Genomic DNA, 12825 nt, shown 5'->3' with positions numbered 1-12825 from the left:
GAAAGACAACTTTTATCACCTAAGAAACTCTTATCTACATAATAAGACAATTATCATATATTTCCTCCTCTCACTTTGTCATAAGTTTTCTCTCCTACCCAGAAGCCCAAAACCCCTTTTCCTTTGTCTAGCCTAAGATGGTATATAAACCTCAATCATCTGGCCACTTCCTTGAGTCTTGTTTCTTTGTGAAACTCCCATGTGCACGTATATAATTAAAACTGGTTTTCTTCTCTTGTTAATCTATATATTATCAATTTGATTCTTAGGCAGAGCCACGAACCTAGGATGATAGAGGGAAAAAGGCTTTTCCTGCCCTGCACATCCTTCCTATAGGTCATGGAACACAAACTCAGGTGCCTCTGGTGGCCAACGTAAATGAGTGCAGCAGAAGGGACTGTGGCAACCTGGAGAGCTCCTGTCCACACTAAAGGGCAAAGACCCACTCAGCATCAGCCAGTCATTTCCAGGAGGGGCTGCAGGGCCAGCGTTACAGATCTTCCAGTTTTAAAGAGAAGCAGGAAAATTGGGTGTGGAATATGCCTATTTTTAAATGTGGGCAACTAATTCTAAACCCTAGGTAGACCAAATAAAATACACCAGACCCAGGGGCTGCCTATTTGCAACTACTGCAAGAGGGCTGGGCATGCAGATAACTCCCAGTTTTAAGTACCGTCTGAGGCATTATTATGCAGCAAGACCAAGGGACTCTCCAGTAAAATTCTTATTTCACTCCAGCATGGACTCAATCAGCCTAACTCTCTTCACACTCCAGTGAAACAGGAACCTGGTGCGACAGGATCATTATCACCAGAGGAAAGGACAATCTCACCACGGGTCATCAGCTTGCATTATATAAATGAATCCAAGGACTCGATATGAGGAAACAATGAAAACGCACTCACAGGGCAGTGAGGCGCAAGCAGTGCAGGAACCCAATTGTGCTGATCAGACTTACAGAGCCAATCACAAATACAGCGGGAGCATTCAGTCAGCACTTTCGGGTGATATTTTCCCAGTGTGATACTCACTGCTTTCACGCTTCCTTCATCTCTGACTCATTCTTTCCGGTTCAATCTATTCTGTTTATGGATTTAATATCTGGCACTATTCCTCTAAAGAGTTTACCATTTCCCTCTGTCTTCTCTTCCTCCTCCTGTTCCAGAGCAGGGCAGATGGAAAACCAAACAATAAACAATGACAGATGTGAAAAGATATGGATATTTATAATGCTTCAGTTTGGGGCCCCAAACGAAGCTGGCAACAGACATGATTGGAGGTGCCTCATCCCTTGCAGGAGAGTCTAAGCATTGTTGCCTCTGACAAATGCCATGCTTTATAAAGCCCAGTAATTACAATTTGGTGCTAAAGACCCACACTTTCCATCTGAATGTGTTTCTTTTATTTTGCCACTTAAAGGCAACTGAGCATTCCATGAATCAGGGATGACCTGATAGACGTGAGTCACCTAGAAGTCCACCATATACTCTGGGAAGACCAACATCCAATAGTCTTCTCACCTGTTGGGAAGGTTCGGGGACAATGAAATTGGTACCCAGCTGCATTCCTTGATGTTCATGGGACACAAGAGCCCTATGGAAGAGAGGCTGAAATGCCCACAAGTGGAATATGCTACAACCTGTATGATGGACAGGGGAGTTCCTTTAAAAACCCAACTGTTAGAAGAGACAATAGGACCACTAAGAGCAAATCACGATAAAGGAGGGAGTCTGGCAGGGTGGCTGTCTTAGTCATCTCAGGCTGCTGTAACAAAATACCACAGCTAAAATAAATATTTGGATTATGTTCCATGAGACTGAAAATGACTTTTGTGGGAATCTGAGCTTGGCGGTACCCTATGTGTATGGTTACAAATAGCCCTAAATTGCCAAATATAGTGGGAACTTGTTAGCACTTACATTACTTTACCTCACTGACACGTGATACTGTTGACAATTCCTTCTCTGAAATTCTCCCCTCCCTTACTTCCTTTTCCCTCCGAACCTCTCTGGCCACATCTGGGATGCTACAGACAAGCCTGGTGCAGGTGGAGCGGCAGTAAGAAGAGAGAACACATGAGCAAGTACCTGTGGAACAGTGAGCAATGGCCTTAAGAAGTAACACCCAGACCCTTGAGGGCTATGGACGCCTTCCCCAGCCTGAAGAGCAGTGAATGGCAGACCAGACTTGAGAGGGACTGCACTGACCCTGAACTCCGGTCATACAGCTCCACGAGGAGCAGAAGAAACCCAAGCATCTCTTCATTCAATGTTTGCTCGCACATTAGAGTAAGCAGAAATGAAAGCAACCTTGAACTTGTCCAACCGTTCATTCTCTCCAGGTTTTGAACGTGGATAAGCCTATATGGGCTGGCCTCGCTCCCCACTCCTCAGTCTTCTCCAGGACCTCCTCTTTCTCACCCTGCCCTGAACTGTAGGGGTTCCACAAGGTTCCCTGCTCAGCCCTTTTCTCACTGTTCACTCTCCAGGTAACCATAACAACCAACCAGTTTTAACAATCACTCATTCGCTGATGATCCCTAATTCTGTATCTACTGACCAGAACTGGGCTTCAGACTAGTGTACCATAGCTCAGGATGTGTCCCACAAACCCCTCAAACTCCACATGTCCAAAACTGAATTGATTTTCTCCTTCCACAATCCTGTCCTCCTCTTAATTCTCTTTCCTGATCAACTGGAACTCCATTAACTCAGCTGAACAAGTCAGAAAACCAAAGTCATTGGAATTGGCTCTGAGTTTCTTTAAATGCATATTAGAAGGTACTCTAAGGCAGCGGTCCCCAGCCTCTTTGGCACCAGGGACCAGTGCTGTGGAAGTCAATTTTTCCATGGACGGGGTAGGAGGGAGGTGGTTCAGGCAGTAACGTGAGCGATGGGGAGCGATGGGGAGTGACGGGGAGTGGCAGACGAAGTTTCGCTCACTTGCCTGACGCTCACCTCCTGCTGTGCGGCCTGGTTCCTAACAAGCTGCAGCCCAGGGGTTGGGGACCGCTTCTCTAAGGATATAGATGAATCATGTTAGCTATTTTAAAAGATCAGTGTTGGGGGGCTTCCCTGGTGGCGCAGTGGTTGAGAGTCCGCCTGCCGATGCGGGGGACACAGGTTCGTGCCCCGGTCCGGGAAGATCCCACATGCCGCGGAGCGGCTGGGCCCGTGAGGCATGGCCGCTGAGCCTGCGCGTCCGGAGCCTGTGCTCCGCAACGGGAGAGGCCGCAACAGTGAGAGGCCCGCATACTGAAAAAAAAAAAATCAGTATTGGGACTTCCCTGGTGGTCCAGTGGCTGAGACTGCATGCTCTCAATGCAGGAGACCCGGGTTCAATCCCTGGTCAGGGAACTAGATCCCACATGCCACAACTAAAGATCCTGCATGCTGCAACTAAAGATCCCACATGCCACAACTAAAGATCCTGCATGCTGCAATGAAGATCCCACATGCCACGACTAAGACCTAGTGCAGCCAAATAAATAAATATTTTTTTAAAAAAAAAGATCAATGTTGTTATTGACTTGGAGGTGTGGTGTGTGTTTATAGTTCTCAGAGGACTACTGAATATGTCTTCAATAAGCTTTTCCTTCTCTATCCACACTTCCTTATCCTTGGTTCTTACTTACATTGTCTTTTTTTTTTTTTTTTTTTTGCGGTATGCGGGCCTCTCACTGTTGTGGCCTCTCCCGTTGCGGAGCACAGGCTCCGGACGCGCAGGCCTAGCGGCCATGGCTCACGGGCTTAGGTGCTCCGCGGCATGTGGGATCTTCCCGGACCAGGGCACGAACCCGTGTCTCCTGCATCGGCAGGCGGATTCTCAACCACTGCGCCACCAGGGAAGCCCCACTTACATTGTCTTTTGCCTGAATCACAGCAATAAGCTCTCATGCAATCTCCCTCATTCATATTCTAATAACCACGGCTGCCAAAGGGATTTTTTTAAATTTTAACTATATTTAAATACTTTTCTTCTTATTACAGAATTAATATATGTTTATTGTGGACATCTGAAAAGAGTTTGTAATAGCACAAAAAGGTAATCACTGTTAAAACTGTATTACATATACTTCCAGCCATTTTCTATAAAAAAAATACATCTTTAGATAAAAAGGATTATACTATACATACTTTATATGCCCTACTTTTAAAAATTAGAGTTGTGAAAAATTTCTTAGTATAAAATTACCTAATATAAAAATATTTTATTATTTTTTTAAAAAATTTATTTTATTTTACTTTTGGCTGCATCTGGTTTTAGTCATGGCAGGCAGGATCTTCGTTGAGGCGTGTAGGATCTTTCGTTGCAGTGCACAGGCTTCTCTATAGTTGTGGTGTGCAGGCTCAGGGGCACGTGGGCTCTGTAGTTGTGGCGTGTGGGTTCCAGAGCGTGTGGGCTCTGCAGTTTGCGGCATGCAGCCTCTCTAGTTGAAGCATGCAAGCTCAGTAGTTGTGGCGCATGGACTTAGTTGCACCACGGCATGTGGGATCTTAGTTCCCTGACCAGGGGTCGAACCAGAGTCCCCTGCATTCTAAGGCAGACTCTTTACCACTGGACCACCAGGGAAGCCCCTAAAAATATTTTTAAAGATCCTATAATAAACATCTTTGTACATGCATCTTTGTTCATATCATAATTATCTCTTTTGGGGTAGAATTGCCAGGTTAACAGGGATGCATATTTTTAAGACTTTGAATCTTTGCCAAATACTCCATGGAAAGGTTTTATTCATTTATTATACTTCCACCAGTACTGTGATCATTTTAATGCAGAAATCAAATTGTTACACAAAGACTTGGAAAAAACTTACAGGTTCAAAAACACAGGCCAGAGAAGGCTCGGAAATAAGGCTGCTGTAGTCATATGGGCCAGCAAGTTTCCACATATAGTTGTGGCCCACTAGAGTCTTCCTGACAAAACATGAAGAGTTCAAAATATGAAAGTTCTTTCTTCATCTCCTAGAACAAATGCCATGCAAGGCCAAGGCCTTTCATTTTTATATATGACTAAGTACTTAATAGCTGCCTTCATTAATTATTAAGAGTGATTAAAATTTTATAGTCTCAAAAATAAAACGTGCAGTACTGCCAATTATCAAAAACTTTAGCTGCCACAGAAAGTTTGGTAATGATGCAAATTTCCTGCCACACATGTGACAGCATAGATTGGTGGAAGTTCCACAGCTTTCAGGAATGATTTTGAGGGGACTGGGGAGATTCAGTGTCTTAAGTTTCAAATACAGCCCTTCTTGTATGTGTTATTTCACGGGTCAAATATAGTTGTTTTTCTGGTTTTATCATATTGTTCATGCGTCAACGTTATGATGTTGCCACTTGGGGTTGCTATTTTGTTCCTCCCTAATTCTTTGTTATCATCAAATTCTCTTTTCACAAGAAGTGGAATGGATGGGTTAGGTGTATTATGAGGTCTTTTGTGTCAGTTAAGTTAACATATTTGCAAATCACTGGTCTGAATGCCTAAAAATCTCACTACCCTGAGTCTACATTGATTTACCAGGTTGGTTAACCTAGTAAAGAGACCTGGTAAGTTATTGCCTATAAGGTGATCAGAGGTTTGAAGGAAGGAAAGAAAATAGAGTGGCTGAAAGCAATTTTGGGAAAGAGTGACAGGAGGTTCACAGACTCACCCTTTCTCCTCCCAACTCCTGGTTTTTAAAACAGTGGTCTTAGGTGACAGAATATATGCAGGAATATATGTTATATGAATATATATATATATAAAAAACAGGACTCAAACATTAGCAGGGGTAAGAGATCTGAGCCACCTATTAGCCTAACAGAAACAGAAACAACGCTGTGTTGAGAACTGCACCAATACTGTTTTGTACTCAGCTCAAGCTACCCAGCCGCTGGCCTACAGATTCATGAAACTCCTGCTTTGAATCTGAAAGACTAGTAGGAAAGAGAAGAGCGCTCTTCCTACATAAGTGACTATTAGAGGAAATGGAGATACCTGCCTGATGATAGGTTCAAAGTTTCCCCATGATTTTAAAATATATAGGATTTACCTTGACAAACAGCTCATGAGAGGATATGAGAATCTGGTTTTCAGCAGTCCAGCTCGCATTTCAACAGGAATTCCGTAATGTTACCAGCCTGAGGAAGTACTGCTCCACTGCATGGCAGTACATTTCCATTCCCTTATGGAGAAAAAGAGGAAGAGAAAATTAGCTAAATCAGTTCTGCTTGATTCTGCTCACATCTCTACTGCCAAGAGTAGCAGTTACTCACCAACAGGCACTAGAAACACTCACACACCCAGAGACATATACAATCAAGCATTTGTTAGACTATAACTTAATAAGCGTGTTGTTTTCCATTATCCAGGCCTCTAGATAAAATATTCAGTACCATCAGCATTTGGCTTGCCTCAACAGCAGAATTTTATGCGCAGTCCTAGGTCAGCTATGAATCACAAGTAGTTACTTTTCATCCAAGACAAGGTTCCAAAAAGTTTTCTCTGCCCATCCTCTGAGGTAGGGTGAAACAACACCAGTGAGGGTCCCTGACAGGCCACAGGCAAGGGCAGGACAGAAGATGCAATGACAGAAAAAGAAAAGCAGGGATAAAGTGGAAAGAAAAGAGAAGAAAGACTAAAAGTAATAGAACATCTAAAAGACAAATGTGAATGATCTCATGTGTTACAGTACTGAATTGCCATAGGTTATATTTATTCAGCATCATCTACCCTACACCAGACACTGTTCTAAGTGCTTTTATATGCATTATTTAATTCATTCAACACACATTCGTAGCACACTCTCTGTGTGCCAGGCACTGTTCTAAGAATGTTCTGTAGAGAACAAAATAGGTGAAAATCTCCTCCTTCTTGGAACTTACATTTCAGTAGGGAAGATCTTATTTAATCATCCAATAAGGAAAAGAGATAGGAAAAGCACGTGAGAAGGGACAGAAAAAGAGAGAATTTAGGGACAGGGAGATAAAGGAGATGAAGGTCAGAGTGAAGTGTCCTTTTCAAGGCTTTCAGATGCTAGAAAGAGGCTAAGTCTCTGTTCACGCCTCAGCTCCTCCAACATAAAGGCTTCGGAAGGTCCCACCATAACCAATTTAGTGAAAAGCCTGAATTGGAAATGTTTGAAGAAATATACTTCTATATTATGTCAAATGTATATAGCAATTTGAAATGCTAACAAAGTCTTTTTGAGTAGATATCCAGCAATATTCTATTTTAATAAAAATATAAGACCTATTTGTAACAAGCAACATTCACCTGCACATATAACCCTTGTTTCTTTCAGTCTATTTCAGTGAAAGAGGGAAAAAAAACCCAGTGACCTAAGAAAAGATACTCCGGATATTTAGCTGAATCCTTCACCAGCACCAATTATAATATTAATAGATGCCATTTATTGAGGACTTTCTATTTGCTGTATAACAAACTATCCCAAAACTTAGTCGTTTCACAGCAACGAATTATTATTTCTCATAATTATATAGGTTGGCTGGTCAGTTCAGGTCTCTACAGCTCACATGGCTGCATTCAGGTGGGACTCTGGCTCCCTGATGCCTCTTTCTCCATGTGGTCTCTTAGCACACAAAAATCTAGGCTGAGCTTCCCTACAAAGCGGCACAAGTGGTCCAAGAGAGCAAAAGTGGAAACTGCCAGGCCTCTGAAGACCTGGGCTTGGAATTGGCCAACGACACATCTGCCACATCCTACTGGTCAGAGCAAGTCATAAGCCCAGGCACATTTCTAGGGGAAGGGAAATAGATCCCACCTCTTTTGGGGAGAAATACTGATCCTTAAAAGGATAAGAATTGTTGGCAACCATTCTGCAGGCAAGCCATCTCATTTGCCACATGCCAAAAGCTATACTATCTCAATGAATCTTCAACAGCAACTTATGAAATAGTCACCAATTTATCCCTATTTTACAATGATGGAAAATTAGTTCCTGAAAGGTTAAATATCCTCCTGCAAGTAGGTGGCAGACCTAAGACCAGATCTTAATCACCTTCAGAGTTCCAATTCACAACTATCCCTCAACACAACAGTCAGTAGAGTTAGAGGCACTGAACCCCATGTTCCCTCCCCCTTAGGGAAGCAGGAAAGCATGGCAATGAAGAGCCTGAACTCGGATCAAATTGCCTTGGTTCAAATCTTGGCTCTAAGTCTCATCAGCTCTGTGACTTTGGGCTAGTTACTCAGACTCAAGTTCACAGTCTACAGAACAGGAATGGTAACAACATCTACTTCATAGGACTATTATGAGATAATGCATGTAAAGCACTGCCTGGATAGAGTCTGTCCTCCATAAATGTTAATTATTTTTGTTATCCCCTGAGTGTCCTGACTAGTTTACCCTGAATCAAGCAGTACTACAGTCCCAAGACCATGGTCTCCGAGGCTGCTGCTGACCAGTGATCCTGAGTCTACGCAACTTGATCATCATCGTCCCTGTTGGCCTTGCTTCTAATTCTGCTTTGCCTCTAGACCCAGCTGCTGCTGCAGTAACCACTGCAGAGGGTCCTGCTTCACTGCGGTCCCTCTCTGCTCACTAGTTGCACTTCCTGCTTCCTTCTGGAGCTTCCACTTCATGCTAGAGATCTGGTGGCTGTCCGTGTTTATCTAATAACATTCTCCCTTTGTCAGTGCTCTGTTAATTCTTCTGATTACACAAAGGAAGAATGGCTCTCAGTGTCAACCCCATTAATACCTTGCTTCGTCTTGGACTATTTAAAAAAGGCTCACAAACATCCCTTTCTAACAAGGGAAGAGGGAACAGAAGTTTCCCCGGGTCCAAACATTTGCTGGATGCTTCCTTTACCAACTCAGTTCCTTTTCTGCTGTCGGTGCTTTCAAAGAACTGCTGTGTTTCAGAATGAATGACCACTAGGTGGCAGGGGTGTTTTGCTCCCCAGCTCATTACCTTCTTCCTCCTGGCAATCTCAATTACAGCCAAAATACAGTTCCTTTTAAAATGAATGAGTTGCTTTTAAATAAACGTACTTATCCATAGGACGTTCAAGGTGAACGATAAATTTCAAGTACATTCTCTTGAAAATTCACTGTGATGTCACTAATTCTATTGGTGAGAGTTCTCGCAGGAGTTATATTACTTAAAACAGTTTTATAGCCTTTGGCTTGAAAGGGCATGGGAAAAGTAAACAAATCTCAGCTTGTTCAGGGCACGGCCAAAGCTGATTGTTTTCCTCTCTAGTTGTTATCATCACCGGACAGGCCAAAGGTCCGCTGGGTTAAGAGTTCATGGACTCCTAGTCAATCATATCATTTCATTAATAGGACTGTAGACACATCACTTGTTTCCCAATGAGGTCCCAAAAGGTTTTCTTGGGGACGATGGAATTTTAGTAGTTTCTTGAGTGAGAAGCAGGCGTAGGGGTATCCTTTCTTTCGATTACATCCCCACAGGAATCCAACCTGGCAAGCAGAATCCTAACAAAATCGGTTGGGAGCTATAAAGAAGAAAAGTAGAGAGGGGCTTCCCTGGTGGCGCAGTGGTTAGGAATCTGCCTGCCAATGCAGGGGACATGGGTTCAAGCCCTGGTCCAGGAAGATCCCACCTGCCACGGAGCAATGAAGCCCGTGCGCCACAAGTACTGAGCCTGCACGCTAGAGTCCACGAGCCACAACTACTGAGCCCGAGTGCCACAACCACTGAAGCCTGTGCGCCTAGAGCCCGTGCTTTGCAACAAGAGAAGCCACCCAATGAGAAGCCCACGCACTGCAACGAAGAGTAGCCCCTGCTCTCCGTAACTAGAGAAAAGCCTGCGCACAGCAACAAAGACCCAACGCAGCCAAAAATAAAAATAAATAAAATAAATAAATTTTTTTTTTTAAAAAGGAAGAAAAGTAGAGAAAGGTACAAAGTGGGAAGCGGAAAGGCCAGGAGTGCTGATAAAACCCTCACCTAACAGTATGGGGAATCGAAAGATACTGTCTACAGCTGATAAAACAAAAAAATGTTTAATATATCGCTTAAATTTACCCCAGTAAATTTGACATAGAGGAATAAACTATATTGGGCTGTAACTTTAATGGGAGGGGAAGGGAGGGGGAAACAGGCTAAATCTCAAGTACCACAATAGACTTCACAGATAATGCCAAAGTTGAAAAAGCAAGACATAGCACTACAAGCACGCTATTTAGCAACGTGGAGGAAATCACCATGTGAACTAAAGGCAGACGTGGTTAACAGTCTTTGCTTCTGTACAAGAGCAGAGGAAGGGACCGGGCTGGGGAGTGGCTGTACTCTAACATTCTAACCACGATATTGTTTTACCCTTAAGAATAGGCAAGGATAGACAGCTATTAGGGTAAAATAGATATCTGTGTTCATAGGAGCAACTACCACTCAGTTCCTAATTTGTGTCACTGTATCTGATATGAATTATTAAATTTAATCATTTGCTTATTTACTTAGGGGTCACTTTAGTTTACTATAATACAACTACCGGTTAGAAAGGAATGAGGGGCTTCAATTTCTACAGGTATGTGTTACTTATTCAAAACTGGCATTTTCAAGCAAGGATGCACTTTAGTCAATATTTTCACAGCAGATCATCAGGGTTTGTCTGATGTAAGCTAAAATACTCTTTTGGTTCTGGTTTATTACTCTTTGCAATAAACCAGAACCAGAACTCTAAAGAGCAAATATGTCCATTTTTACTTCCTCTGTAGCATTTTGGCCTGAGCTCTTGAGCATTCATCCCCCAGCAGAATATGGGCACTTTGAACCAGCAAAATCTGCTAGGTCTGACCCTTAAACTTCCTGTTCTTTACCTTGTTTTCAAACCCACATCCAATTCATCAGCAGTGACAGGTCATCCCTCAAAATACACCAGAATCTGACAATTCTCACCACACCCACCCCTAATATCCTAGTTTGAGTGAGTCATCATTCTCTCTCACTTAGACCACTGAAATGGCCTGGGGACTGCTTCCATTCTTGCACTCTTCTGTTCTCCATGCAGCAGCCAGAGTGATTCTTTTAAAATCTAAGTCACAGTGACAATTTGTAAAACATTGGCCTATATGATGTACCCATCCCATCTCATCTTCTCCCTCTCTCCCCCTCATTCTCTCCTCCCAGTCTACGCTGGCCTCCTGGCTGGCTATTCCTAAACCCTGTTGAACACGTTCCTGCCCCCATCCTGGAATGCTCTTAGCCCAGATACCCAAATGGCTTGCTTTCTCATTTCCTTCAGGCTCTGCTTTGTCACCTTATCAAAGAGGCCTTCCTGACCACCTGATATAAAATAGGTATTCCCCTCCATCTCTTAAGCACTCTTCATTAGTTTTTCTCCGTAATACTTATCAACACAGGGATGATATGTGTATTTTCTGTATTGTCTGTCATTTCCATTAGCATATAAGCTCTAGAAAAAATTTTCAGTGCTGTATCTTTAGTGCCTGAGAGTGTCTAACATGTAATAGATGTTCAGGAAGTTCTGTTGTGGACTTCCCTGATGGCGCAGTGGTTAAGAATCCGCCTGCCAATGCAGGGGACATGGGTTCGAGCCCTGGTTTGGGAAGATCCCACATGCCGTGGAGTAACTAAGCCCGTGTGCCACAACTACTGAGCCTGCGCTCTAGAGCCTGTGCGCCACAACTACTGAGCCCATGCACCACAACTACTGAAGCCCATGCACCTAGAGCCCGCGCTCCGCAACAAGAGCAGCCACTGCAATGAGAAGCCCACGCACCGCAATGAAGAGCAGCCCCCTGCTCGCTGCAGCTAGAGAAAGCCCACATGCAGCAACGAAGACCCAACACAGCCATAAATAAATAAACTTATTTAAAAAAAAAAAGTTCTGTTGCTTCAACAACAGACCTAACATTACAGGTAGTTACTGTCTTAGGGTAATGTTTCCCCATGTGTGTGACCTGTTGATGAGAGACAATTTAAATAGTATAAAGGTATGCATTAAATAACACTGAATCAAGTGGCAAGAAACTTTTCAATATTTTAATCCCTCTCATTATGTCAAGAAGGTCTCATTTAATGAATTTTGTCTCTAATACTTGATAACTTATCCTTTTACAAAGAGAATGGGCCTACCTTTTGTAGGGAACACTAACTGGCCAGCATTTAATAACTTTGTTTCCACTGTATTTTTTTTTAATGGCACCATCTATTTTAATTATGTAACACGTTAATCTCATTTAAAGCTTGCAAGAACTCTTATGAGAGAAGTAGCCTTTTGCGTATGAGGAAACTTCAGATGAGTTTCCCATGAGACCAAAGTTTCCTTTAAGACAAACTTCACCAATTTAAATATTTTAAACTGTACAATTCAGTGTTTCTTAGTCATAGTCACAATGTTGTGCAACCATCACTAATTCCAGCACATTCTCAACACCCCAAAAAGAAACCCCATACCCTTTAGCTATCACTCCCCAATCTCCTCATTCCCCCCAGCCCTAAACAACCACTAATCTTTCTGTCTGTATATATTCGCCTATTCTAGACATTTCATACAAATGGAATATGTGGTCTTTGGGGACTGTTGTTGTTGGGTATTTTTCACTTTGCATGTTTTCAAGGTTCATCCACGTTGTAGCATATTTCAGTACTTCATTCCTTTTTAAATGACTGAATAATACTGCATTGTGTGGATATTCCACTTTTGTTTACCTACTCATCAGCTGAGGGATATTCTGGTTGTTTCCACTTTTTGGCTCTTATAATGCTGCTAAGCACATTCATGTAAAAGTTTTTGTTTGAACATCTGTTTTCAGTTCTCTGGGGTATACAGCTACCAGTAGAAATGCTGGATCATATGGTAATTCTGTTTAACTTTATGAGGAAAGGGC

This window comes from Kogia breviceps, chromosome 10 (assembly GCF_026419965.1).
Source record: "Kogia breviceps isolate mKogBre1 chromosome 10, mKogBre1 haplotype 1, whole genome shotgun sequence".
Taxonomy (NCBI): domain Eukaryota; kingdom Metazoa; phylum Chordata; class Mammalia; order Artiodactyla; family Physeteridae; genus Kogia; species Kogia breviceps.
The sequence above is the reverse complement of the archived record's forward strand: the minus strand, read 5'-3'. Positions refer to the sequence as shown.